The sequence below is a fragment of the Trichomycterus rosablanca genome, chromosome 2 (assembly GCF_030014385.1).
Source record: "Trichomycterus rosablanca isolate fTriRos1 chromosome 2, fTriRos1.hap1, whole genome shotgun sequence".
Taxonomy (NCBI): domain Eukaryota; kingdom Metazoa; phylum Chordata; class Actinopteri; order Siluriformes; family Trichomycteridae; genus Trichomycterus; species Trichomycterus rosablanca.
In genome coordinates this window covers 48950055-48963206 of record NC_085989.1, presented here as the reverse complement: position 1 = coordinate 48963206, position 13152 = coordinate 48950055, and positions in this window count along the sequence as shown.

Below are 13152 nucleotides of genomic sequence, written 5' to 3'. Positions count from 1 at the left end.
ACACCTATTGATTAATAGTGGAAATGAATAAAAAAAAGATTAAAAAAAAACAAAAACAAGCACTTCACCGTGAGCAGTTGAGATGTGTGTACCTGTCGGGTGATGAAGGAAGGCTTTGCAGGAAGAGGCCCGTAGTCGAGTCACCTTGCATCTGTTGATGCTTCTCTCTGGCCCTATTCCACAATACTTTGCTCAGGTGCCTTTGTCCAATGACTGAGGTGTTTTAATGGGACTGAAGCACTCTCTGTTTCAAGGTCAGCACGTGTTGTGCAATTCTGTGAAGAGGTTGGATTCTCTACACGCAGCCAAATAGGAAGCTTACCTTGACCGGTGGTAGAGTTCAAAAGTGGACAATTCAACTCAAATCCAAACTTGCAAAAACTCGAACGGTGCACTGAATCAACTGAGCCGACTCGTTTGGCCAAGTTGATTTACTGGGGGTGAAGTTTCCTTCAGCTCCACAAGATAAAGCTTCCCAGAGAGAAGCATACTGTTGCCTCAAAGTTAGAAGCATGGTTTTATTTAATATACTTGATATTAAAGCTCTCTTAACTGTAGGCAAGGTTGATACACCTGAATTTAATAATAAGCAGATACTTTTGGTCATATAGTATTTATATATGATATCTGTTTCCTCAGTTAAGTGATTTTCCTCTTCACAATTCCCACAGTAACAGTATTAATTCTTAATACTTCAATTCTTATACTTGGTTATGCATTTGTCCACTTGAAAGTCTTTCCATCTAGCCCGCCATCATAAAATGTTTTAATATAATTCTTATAGTTTCACAGTTTTTATTATTATTATTTGTAAGATTGGGTGTTAGGAGTGGCAGTAGGCCAGTCAAGGTTTTTTGAAACCACGAAGCGAACACCACACACAGGACTCAAAGGTGAGATTTAACAGGTATACTAAATACTCAGGGCAGGAGGGACTTTGAAGGAGCAGTGAGGGAATCATGAGGCTGGGATGGCGGCTGGAGGAACCAGCAGGAACACAGGAGACAGAAGAGGAGGAAGGTGGCGATGAACAGGGGATCCAGGAGAAGGGTAGGGCTTGCGTCCAAGAACAAAAGAAGCAGGGGATCCAGGAGAAGACAAAAATCAGGATTAAGGTGAGCCGATCAGACCCAACAGTGGTGCCAACAGACAATCCAGCAAAGACTGGGGGGAAACCAGGGGTTTTTAAATGCTGGTTGATGAGGAGCAGATTGGGAACACGAGTTATTGGGTGTGAAGTTCCCTTCAGCTCCACCAGATGTCGCCAAAGCTTCCCAGAGAGGAGCATAAGGAAAACACATGCACAGAGGGGCTCCTGACATTGGGACCAGTTTGGGGTGCCACAAACAGGGAAATTATTGACTAAGCTGTCGTGACTGTGAGAAGTTTGTGAACCACAGCTATATATGCCCATTTTTAACTATCTGTTAGGAATAAGTCTAACTGAAAAAGCCAAACCCACTAATGAGAAGGGTTGCTGACATACATCTGGTCATGCAGTTTATTATAATATATAATTATACATATTAAACTACAAACCCCCAAGTTGGGACGTTTTTGTAAAATGCATTAAAATGATCAACTTTATTGAATTCTGTAAATGGACACATTTAATTAATTCAATAATTTAATGCACTTCAAAAAATTAGAGTGAAAAAATTATAGAATATTCAAGTTCCACAATGAGCAGGTGAGTTGGTAATAGGTGAGAGAATCATGATTGGGTATGAAAGGAGGATCCGAGTTCTGTACAAGCAATGATGGGTCATGGCTCACCACTTTGATAGATTCAGACAATCTGGAGATATCTCAGTCTATGTATGACAAACCACTAAATGTGAGCTCTCAGACGACGTTGCTTGAGAAACCGTCAAGCTACTGTGATAAATATAGCCACATGGACTTGTGAGTACTTCAAAAAAGCATTGTTACTTAACACAGCCCACCACTGCATCAAGAAATGCAACCTGAAACGCTAGTACACACAGAGCAAGCTGTACATTAATTATATGCAGAAACGCTGCAGAGTTTTTGGGCCCAAGCTCATCTCAGATGAGTTGTGTCAGATGAGTCCACGGTTCAGCTTGTTTTTGGGAAAAACTAACTTTAACTAACAAGAGACACATGCTGCCAGCAAAGCAACATCTTTTCCCAAGAGGTCTGTGGTTATTTTAGCAAGAAACCAGAATAGCCAGAGAAGACCTATATAAACATAGGGAAAAAATCCAAAACTCCTAACAGACATTGAATAGAGACACCCAATCTAGTAGCTGCACTACTGTACCAACCTGTGTGATGCTGGTATATCTTATAATGGTGTAATGTATTGGGGCAAACATACTCAGGTTGATCACCCAAGTTAAAGAAAGCATCAAAGAACAGATATAATTTGGGTGGTGGACCATTCTGGTAGCTCAGGAGTTTTGGTACTAAACTGTTGATCAGAATGTTGATGGTTTTGGCCCCATATCACTGTTGGTCAGCAAGGTCCTTAAACCTGAATCTGTGTTCCACCTCAGGTAAAGTAGCTTTTGATGGATTTGTGTTTGCCAAATGCTTAAATGTAATGTACAGGGGGTGGATGTAATGTTTGGCTGGTCAGCATGTGTCTGATAGTAATGTTATTAAGACAGAGAACCCTGTACTTGACTGTGAGCAGCATAGAGGCAGGGCAGTTGTAGCCTAGTGGTTAAGGTACTGGACTAGTAAGTAGCAGAGCAGTAGTAAGCTGAAGGTCAGAGGTTCAAGCCCCACCACTCCAGGTTGCCACTGTTGGGCCTCAATTGTTGGGCCTTAACCCTCAATTGCTTAGACTGTATAATGTAAGTCACTTTGGATAAAAGCATCTGCTAAATGCTGAAAATGTAAAAATATACGTAGAACCCTGTTCTGTCACGACCGTGACAGAAGGGCAGTGGTAGCTCAGTGGTGAGAGTACTGGACTTGTAATCAGAAGGTTGCCAGTTCAAGCCTCAAGTCTTCTCTACCAAGTTGCCGCTGTTGGGCCCTTGAGCAATATTGTTTTTTATGACTTATTGTGTTATGTTGCTTGCACTGACTGGTTTAAGGTAAAATATTAGTATTTTGGGATCTCTTACTGCATGCTGCATCAAAGCACTAGACAGGCTGGGTCATCATTCTGATCTTATGCTCATTACATTTCTTCTGGAGATTAACGTGGCATATGTTGGCAGCAATAAGATGGCGCTTCACTCCTGCATAGTCTGACATTCTTTCTTAAGGCACCTATCAGCCTCTCTGGCACTTCGTAGGGCTGCCGAGACATGAATCAGTGGCGAGGCTCCAGGGGCAGAATGTGATCCAGAATGTTAGTTTTCCTGGCTTCTGTTCAATATTAGCTGAATGCGCTTCTAACAGTTGGTGCAGCTCTGTCTGTTTTTCAGTACTCAGATGTGCCAGGCTTACTTCTACTGGTCTGTACTGCCAGTACCTCTCCTGTCTCAACCCGAGTGCTTGCACGAAGGAGGTGGTTTCCTGGTATGACTCTTTCTGCTCCTCACACTGCCAGAAGACTGGCATTGGCATGGTAAATTAGAATTACTTACCTCTATATGATCTCATATATTGTTGGGTCTATTTTTACCCCAGTGTGTATAAGCCTTTCTACATGGACATAAACTTACTAGTGGAAAAAAAGAGGAGAAGCAGAACCTTTCGGCCAGGATAAAATTCCTTCAAATATCATTTATTTTCTTGGCTTGTAGTAACTCGTTCCCATGTGGTCTTATAAAGGTCCATTGTTCCCTTTTCTGGCTCAATGTACAAAAGCTCAAACAGAGAACGTGCCAGTTTATGCCTGAGGAAACTTACAGTATGTAAACAACAAAAGAGCAACCATATTTACCATATTATCAAGCTGTGTGTCCACGCCAAACCTAAGTAGCATTTATTTAATCATCCTATTTATCAAAGACGATCAGTTTGAGGCAGAGTGTTGATTTGGGCTCCAATGTCAAGCTAGCAGTGAAGGTGATCCATCTGCTGGCCAATAAAGACTTTCTCCACAAGCTATTAGCGGATGGGGTAAAATAGAGCAGTTGTATTGCAGTAGTTAAGGTACTGGCATAGTAATTGGAAGGCTGCTGGTTCAATTCCCAATGTTACCAACAGCCGAAAAAGAAATAGAAATAGACAGAGTATTGAAACAATATATTTGGATTGACTCCATTCATTTACCTTATCTCTTTGAAACAGCCCTGATCTGTCGAGGCATAGACTCCACTAGACCCCTGAAAGTGTACTATGTTTGGAGGCCAAGTCAACACCTTAAACTTGCTTTGTGGCAGGGCGCATCATCCTGCTGAAAGAGGCCACAGCCATCAGGGAATACCGTTTCCATGAAAGGGGGTGCATGGGCTGCAACAATGCTTAGGTAGGTGCTACATGTCAAAGTAACATCCACATGGACGACTGGACCCAAGGTTTTCCAGCAGAACATCACCCAAAGCATCACACTGCCTCCGCCGACTTAGCCTTCTTCCGATAGTGCATCCTGGTGCCGTGTGTTCCCCAGGTAAGCGATGCACTAACAGGTGCCGTGATGAAGAGATGATCAGTGTTATTCACTTTACCTGTCAGTGGTCATAATGTTATGCCTCGTCTGTGTAATAGGCCTACTCGATTACTATAAATGACACGTCCTTTTTATTTGAATGAGATTATTACACTCCTTCATTAAAGCAACTGTTTCCTGACCAATTAAACATACACACTTCCCTTTGAAATCTGTGACAAATCTTTCTTTGGAGCCACCATGAAGTTCAGGAACATTAATGCAGGTGTAACGTCGTTACTGTTTTGACTTATGAAACAAGATGCTGTGGTAAGTTTTAGACTGGTTTTATGTGATAGCGACAACCAGTGTTCAAACTAGGAATGACTTCTTTTAGACCTTAGACCTGTGGGCCACTTTTAAAAAACCTCACAGGCCATTTCAGAAAGGGTAGCGGGCCACCCCTGCTCTAGAACAACCTTAAGAGTGTGTGTTCAGTTCATGTCTGACTACAGCTTGTTTAACTGCACTTAATAAACAAGATGTGTTTTACTATCTATAGCAGGGGTGTCAAACTCATTTTTACTGAGGGCCACATCTGCATCATGGTGGTCCTCAAAGGGCAGATTGTAACGTATCCTGCTGTGATTGCAGTCTGTCTTTTAAGTCTTGGACAATTTGTTGTTTTTCTTGGAGGCTAAATTCTGTGTTTGGTGTTTAAAATGCTAAATATATACTGTATATTTATAATGTCTATCTACATTTACACTGTACTCCATTACCACAGACGCTTTAGCTTTGATTACGGCACGCATTCGCTGTGGCATCGTTTCCACAAGCTTCTGCAATGTCACAACATTTATTTCTGTCCAGAGTTGCAAACATTTTTCCCAAAAGATCACATCCCAAAGATTCTCAATGGGGTTCAGGTCTGGACTCTGTGGTGGCCAATCCATGTGTGAAAATGATGTCTCATGCTCCCTGAACCACTCTTTCACAATTAGAGCCCGATGAATCCTGGCATTGTCATCTTGGAATATGCCCGTGCCATCAGGAAAGAAAAAATCCACTGATGGAATAACCTGGTGGTTCAGTATATTCAGGTAGTCAGCTGACCTCATTCTTTGGGCTTATAACGTTGCTGAACCTAGACCTGACCGACTGCAGCAACCCCAGATCATAGCACTGCCCCCACAGGCTTGTACGGTAGGCACTAGGCATGATGGGTGCATCACTTCAGCCGCCTCTCTTCTTACACTGATGCGCCCGTCACTCTGGAACAGGGTAAATCTGGACTCATCAGACCACATGACCTTCTTCCATTGCTCCAGAGTCCAATCTTTATGCTCCCTAGCAAATTGAAGCGGTTTTTGCCGGTTAGCCTCACTGACAAGTGGTTTTCTTAAGGCTACACAACTGTTTAGTCCCAATCCCTTGAGTTCCCTTCGAATTGTGCGTGTAGAAATGCTCTTACTTTCACTATTAAACATCCCTGAGTTCTACTGTAGTTTTTCTACCATTTGATTTCACCAAACGTTTAAGTGATCGCCGATCACGTTCATTCAAGATTTTTTTCCGACCACATTCCTTCCTGGAAGATGATGTTTCCCCCCCACTGTCCTTCCACTTTTTAATAATGCGTTGGACAGTTCTTAACTCGATTTTAGTAGTTTCAGCTTCTCCTTAGATGTTTTCTCTGCTTGATGCATGCCAATAATTTGACCCTTCTGAAACAGATTAACATCTTTTCCCTGCTTTTAAATTAGTATTTAGTTTGGAACCTGTGTGTTAGTGTGAGTGTATGTTACACCCTGTCTGCAGTAATCATATTTTAACCATGTTTTTTTATTAGATTTTGTAATGGACCAATAACACGACCTTTCAATGTTTATTTTCATCCGCCTCTTTCTCTCAACAGAAACTGAACGTTCATTGATATCCTGTGGTCTTTGGCAGTACCAGTCTAAAGGGTGAATGTGGAATGCTGGGATTGGCATCAGATGTGGCGGGCGGGAACACACCCATCCACCACCCCAACACACAAACACCCACACACAGATAGAGGCACTGAAATCATTTTAATGAGCAACCTAAATAGAAACACTGGTTCATTATTACCGGGGTGCCAGACTTTCACTCATTTGTTTTATAATTTATTGTTCATACACTGCAGATTACCCTTACCTATCACATCTGTACAAGTCAACTGTGTGTGTATGTGTGTGTGTTTGACGTCATTTCTAAGTACATCTGTTTTGCAACTGGATGCCCTTACAAAGAATTAATAGGGCCCTATTTATGGGTGCCTAAAGTTTAGGAGAATTGCACTTATTCAAAAAACAGGAGCTAATTAAGAGCAGAAGAGGAGCATAGCTGGAAGTGTCAATGCTGCAAAAAACTGTTGGCTCCTGAGTTTGTTGGGTTCGACAAAACATCACATCTAGGGTTGCCCCCCTCACGTCCGCTTTCTATTCACGAAGGAAAGCCTCCTTGGTTTTAAAGAGTGCTACCTCTTCATAATTATGTAATCTTATGTAATCAACTAGGCCACAGTCAACTGTGCATACAAAGGCCAATTTTCCTTCCACCTTCCATAAAGGTGGACAGCAGGTGGACTAGTTACATAACACTGTCCCTTGATGTGAGTGACTGAGTGAGTCACATAACTGTGTGAATGGGATGAGTCCTGAACTGGACTGGTGTTTTGTGCAAGCTGTTCTCCCACCTTTCACACTGCTGTGGAGAAAGTCTGGCCCACTGGAGCTTATTTACACTGGAGGGCTTTTGAGTTGCACATTTGAGGTCATCTTATGGCATCTCACTGGGATTAGTTAGGACTTTGACTAGGCCACTTTAAAACTTTAGTTATGCTTCTTCTGAGCCATTGTAGCAGGACTTGCTCTGTTGCTTTATATTGATACAGTATCTTGCTGCAAAGCCAAATTTTGCTTTAGCTTAAGATTGTATATTGATTACCTGAATTTTTTTGTTAGTTATGACAAGTTGACCAGTTCTATAGCAGCGAAACATCACACCACAGTCTGTGTTTGTTTTATCAGACTCAGATTTAGACTCAGCTTTATTGTCATTCAAAACCATGTATATGATTAGAACAAAATGCAGTTACTTAGGTCTCAGTGTGTGTAACATAATAAAATATATATAAAAATAACTATGTTAAGTATAAAATAAAACTTAAGACTTAAAAAAAACTGGAAGAAATAGCTAAGATCAAGTATTTTAAATATTTACATTTGCAAGTATGCCATATGTGATGGGATATTTTTTATGGCATTTTAAAAGTACAAGTACGAGTGATAGACTTCACTTTACATCTTTAATTTATGTCACAAATACACCGTATGGACAAAGGTTTTGCAACACTTCTTCTATGTAAATATGGAATAACAATAACATTAATTACAATTGCTAACAGGTGTTATAAATATATACACACTGATTAGGCATAACATTATGACCACCTCCCCAATATTATGTTGGTCGCCCTTTTGCTGCCAAAACAGCCCTGCAACTGTGATTCTCTGTGTATTCTGACATCTTTCTTCTTCAGCTATTTGAGCTACAGTAGCTCGTCTGTTGGATTGGACCACACGGACCAGCCTTCTCTCCCCACGTGCATCGATGAGCCTTGGCCGCCCATGACCCTGTCACTGGTTTACCACTGTTCGTTCGTTGGACCACTTTTGATAGATACTGACCACTACAGACCGGGACACACCCCACAAGAGCTGCAGTTTTGGAGATGCTCTGACCCAGTCATATAGCCATCACAATTTGGCCCTCATCAAACTCACTCAAATCCTCACACTTGTCAATTTTTCCTGCTCCTAACATCAGCTCTGAGGATAAAATGTTCACTTGCTGCCGAATATATCCCACCCACTAACAGGTGCCGTGATGAAGAGATAATCAGTGTTATTCACTTCACCTGTCAGTGGTTAAAATGTTATTCCTGGGCCTCGCTCAGCGGCCCAACAGGATTGAATCAGGAACCTTCTGATCACTGGTCTAGTACTGTAACCACTGAGCTAGCACTGCCCAATCACTGCGCTACTCAAAGTCATAGTGAGCCTACCTAGAGACCTAAGCACAAGGCAGCAAAAAAGCCTAGACGAGCAGTGCGTCCTCTGGACCTGTCCTAGTTTGGAGGGCATGATGGCTGTTCATTTCAGTCCCCATTGGGGAGATGTGTCCTTTGTACCTGTCAGTATCAGGAAAGAAGCCACAGTCTCTGTCTGTATGCGCCCCAGTTAGGAGGTGTGTCCATTGTACCCATCAGTCCCAGACATACACGGTCTCTGTCTGGGTCAGTCCCAGTTAGGAGGTGTGTCCTCTGTAGGTGTCAGTATAACCTTAAAGTAAAGTTCACTCTTTACTCTAGGCTGCATTTTGGGTAAACCACAGTGTGAACTTTCCAAACCTCTAAATACATGTTTGTATAGACAGGGGTACGTTTGTTTTGACGGTTTTAAAGGTGCTGGAGGAAATGAAGAAATTATGAAATCTGGATAGTCAGTAGGACACAATGTCAGTAAGTTCACAATTCATTAGCAGTAAACTATGGTCATAACTACAGTACAACCACCACCTAAATATGTATTAGAACTAAACCTGTGATAGCTTTCTTAATTCAGAGCTACGCTGAACCCCTGGTCACTTCCTATATACAGAACTGCGCTAAAGAGTTGGCTCCATATTTAATTGGTCACTGGTTATGGCACTTAGCACTTTATTTATTTATTTTGGTACATTTTTCTGCACTGGAATGACTATTACTGGATACTAAATGTTGCTGGGGAAATATAATTGCTAAAAAAAAAAAAAAAGGTGGTGTAGCAGACTGTTATGCTAGCCAAGTATCAAGGTTCAAATCTCAGAGGTGCTACTGGCTGGCCGAGTGTCCAGATAGAAAAGATTAGTTATGTCTGGAGTTGGGGCTGAACCCCTTATGATGAATTGGTGCTCTGTTGATGGTATTCCTGCCTTGATTCTAGTGTTTCCCAGTGCAACTGCTGTGATTTAAATACAATTGCTGTGATTTAAATACAACTGCTGTGATTTAAATACAATTGCTGTGATTTAAATACTACCTTTTACCCAAACTTAGTTTAAAACAGCACAAAAATGATATTTAATGATGTTATTACTTTATCAGCATTATTGATTTGTGTAAATATATTGTAATTCCTAATTTAAAGTTTGCGACACTTACCAAATAAGTTAGAACACATAGGCTTGGGAATACATTAGACAACTCTTGAGACACCTTGTCAGTTGAGCAGCTGAAGTGTCGTATCAAGCACTAGCACACCAGCGCTGAGATTTTGAACTACCCAAGTTTGAATCTCAGCATGCCTGCACGATATCTCACAATGGATGTCAGCTCATCATATAAAACTTAATCCCAGTAAGACAGAGCTGTTACTTATTCCTGGAGAACAATCCCCAACCCAGGACCTAGTTATCTCTCTTGATGACTCCCAGATCAGACCGTCTGATAATGTAAGAAGCCTTGGTGTCATCCTGGATAACCAGCTGACCTTCTCTCCTCATGTAGCCAGCATGACAAGAGCAGGCCGGTTCCTCCTCTACAGCATCAGCAAGATTCGTCCATTTCTCTCCATGGAAGCTACTCAGATTCTTGTGCAGTCACTTGTAATCTCACGGTTGGACTACTACAACTCCCCCCTAGAAGGTGCTATAATGTCCACGATTAAACCGTTGCAATTCATTCAAAATGCAGCTGCCCATCTGGTTTTTAATCAACCTAAACACTGCCACATCACCCCACTGCTGCATTCTCTTCACTGGCTTCCTGTAGCTGCACACATTCAGTTTAAAACACTGATGCTCGCCTACAAAGTCAAAAATGGACCAGCCCCAAACTACCTTTGAGGTCTAATCAAACCCAACTCTGTACCACGCAACCTCCGAGCCACTAATCTCACTCGACTTGATCCTCCACCCAGGACTCGAGGAAGATGAGCATCAAGGCTCTTCTCTGTACTTTCACCCAAGTGGTGGAACAAGCTTCCTCTGTCTGTCCGAACATCTGAGTCTCTTGCTGTCTTTAAAAGACAATTAAAAACCCTCATCACCTCTTTACTAAGCATTTAAACTGACTTGTACTAACACTCATTCATTTCCTGCAAAAAAAAACAAAAAACACTTTGGTTCTAACAGGTTTCAGCTGATTTGTGCTCTTGGACTGTTGTTTACTTAAACTAGAGTAAGGTAATGTTTACTATGGAAGCACTACTGTAAGTCGCTCTGGATAAGAGCGACTGCTAAATGCCGAACAAAATTGGCCACTAGTCTGGACTAAAAAGGGGGGCGGTTCCTCAACGCAGTGAAAAGACTCTCCATGCGACCGGCATCATGCCCAAATCCACATGTCTGGCAAATATACCCTCCTCAGACGTGAATGGGGGCCCCAGCAGTGGAAGACTAACTGGCTACGCTACATTGGGTGAAAAATTGAGAAAATGCATAAATAAAATAGGAAAAAATGAGGAAAAAATCCACTTTCAACTACAACAATTGGTGTCCTCAGTTAACAGGAGATGTGATGTAACACAGTTGATAAGTTGAAGCATTAAATGTCTTTGTTCTGTCTGGCCAAAATGATTTGCAAATAATCAATAATAAACAATTGCTGTTTCTAGTTACATTTTCCATGTCCCAACTTTTTTGAACTGGTTTAAAAGTAAGCAAAAGTAAACAGGTAAGAACAAATGGACTCACTTGAGCTTAGCGTGGCTCTCTGTACGCGATGCGACTCTGTGTGGGAACCCAACACTGGCAGGTGATAAGAAGTGGTGGCGCAGCGGTAAAAACACATGCTGGAACCAGAGCTGGATCTCGAATACATCGTATCAAATCTAAGCTCTGCCTGCCGGCTGGGCTGAGCAGCTGCATGAAAAACAATTGGCCTGTTGTTCAGATATGGGCGGGATTAAGCTGGATAGGGTCTCTCTCTCACAACTAATGCAATTACGACCTCTGCTGGCTGATTGATGGCACCTGCACAGAGATGAGAAAAGAGTGCGCTGATCAGGGTGTGTCTCTCCGTACACAGTGCTGATCCGCATTGCACTCGTCAAAGTGTAGGTGATAAGATGCATCCGGCTGCTGCCCACGTGTCGGAGGGGGCGTGGGTTAGCTTCGTTCTCCTCAATCAGAGCAGGGATTGGCATTGGTGGAGAGGAAGCATGACGCAATCGGGCAATTGGACGAGTTAAAAAGGGAGAAAAAGGGGAGAAATGTATAAATAGAATAATAAAAAAAAGAAGTGGCTGCAGATCGGACACGTGTCTGAAAGGGCGCGTGGTGAGCCGTCTGTCCTAGATTAGATCAGGGGTTGTGAAAGCGACAGCGGATTCACACTTGGGAATTTGGAACTGACTAAATAGGGAGATAATAAACATCCAGACAAATAGAAAAAGAAGAATATATGAAGGTGAGGACAAAATATGATATTTAGGTACAAAAAAAGGAAAGGACTAAAGTGGACACAGTGCCATAATAGGTAAAAACAGGTCTCAACAAATTCAGGCATCATGGAAAGTGAAGATAAATTGAGCAGTGCAGGAAGGGCAGACAGTGGTGCAGACAAAATTAGGCACTTCCGAAAGTACCAGAGACAAAATTGGCCATTTGAAGAGGTGGTCGAGCGAGATGAGCTGGTGCTAAAAGTGCTGGGGTATTAAAAAGCGTGGTGAGACGGGACAAAACCGTATCGTATGTGTGTGTGGGGGGGTCTGTTAGACTTTTACTGGAACCACAAATATTTTAATACACACACACACTGTGTGTAATGGTGTGTGAGTCTGTAAGTGAGTGCCAAACAAGCAGAGTGGTACTGGCACCACTCAGACTGTTTTGATACACCAAATGCCACACACACACACACACACACACATACACAAAATGGAGCCTTATTTTACAGATACACTTAATAGCAGCAATACAGTTATTAGATTGTCTTCTACACAAACAATCAATGTAAGAATTGGGTGGAACTTTTATGAATGTGAGGGGGTTTGATTAATGAAAAGACCAACTAATATACAACCCCAAATCAGAAAAGGTTGGCACAGTATGGAAAATGTAAATAATAAAAATAAAAACACAGAGTTTCTTACATTTACTTTGACTTTTATTTGATGTCAGACAGGATGAAACTGAGATATTTCATGTTTTATCTGCTCAACTTCATTTCATTTATTAATAAACATCCATTCCTGCATTTCAGGCCTACAACACATTCCAAAAAAGTTGGGACGGTAATGAATTAACCACTTTGTAATGTTGCCTTTCCTTTTCACCACACTTAAAAGATATTTTGGCACCAAGGAGACCAAGTGATTAAGTGTTTCGGCTTTTATTTTGTCTCGTTCTTTCTGCAAACACGTCTTTAGATGTGTAACAGTACGGGGGGTTGTCGCTGTCGCATTTTCCCTTTCAAAATTCTCCACACATTCTATATTGGGGACAGGTCAGGACTGCAGGCAGGCCAGTCCAGTACCCGTACTCTCTTCTTCCTCAGCCATGTCTTTGTAATGTGTGTAGCATGTCACATCATTATTTAGTTTTCTCACGTCATTACTAGCCCTAAA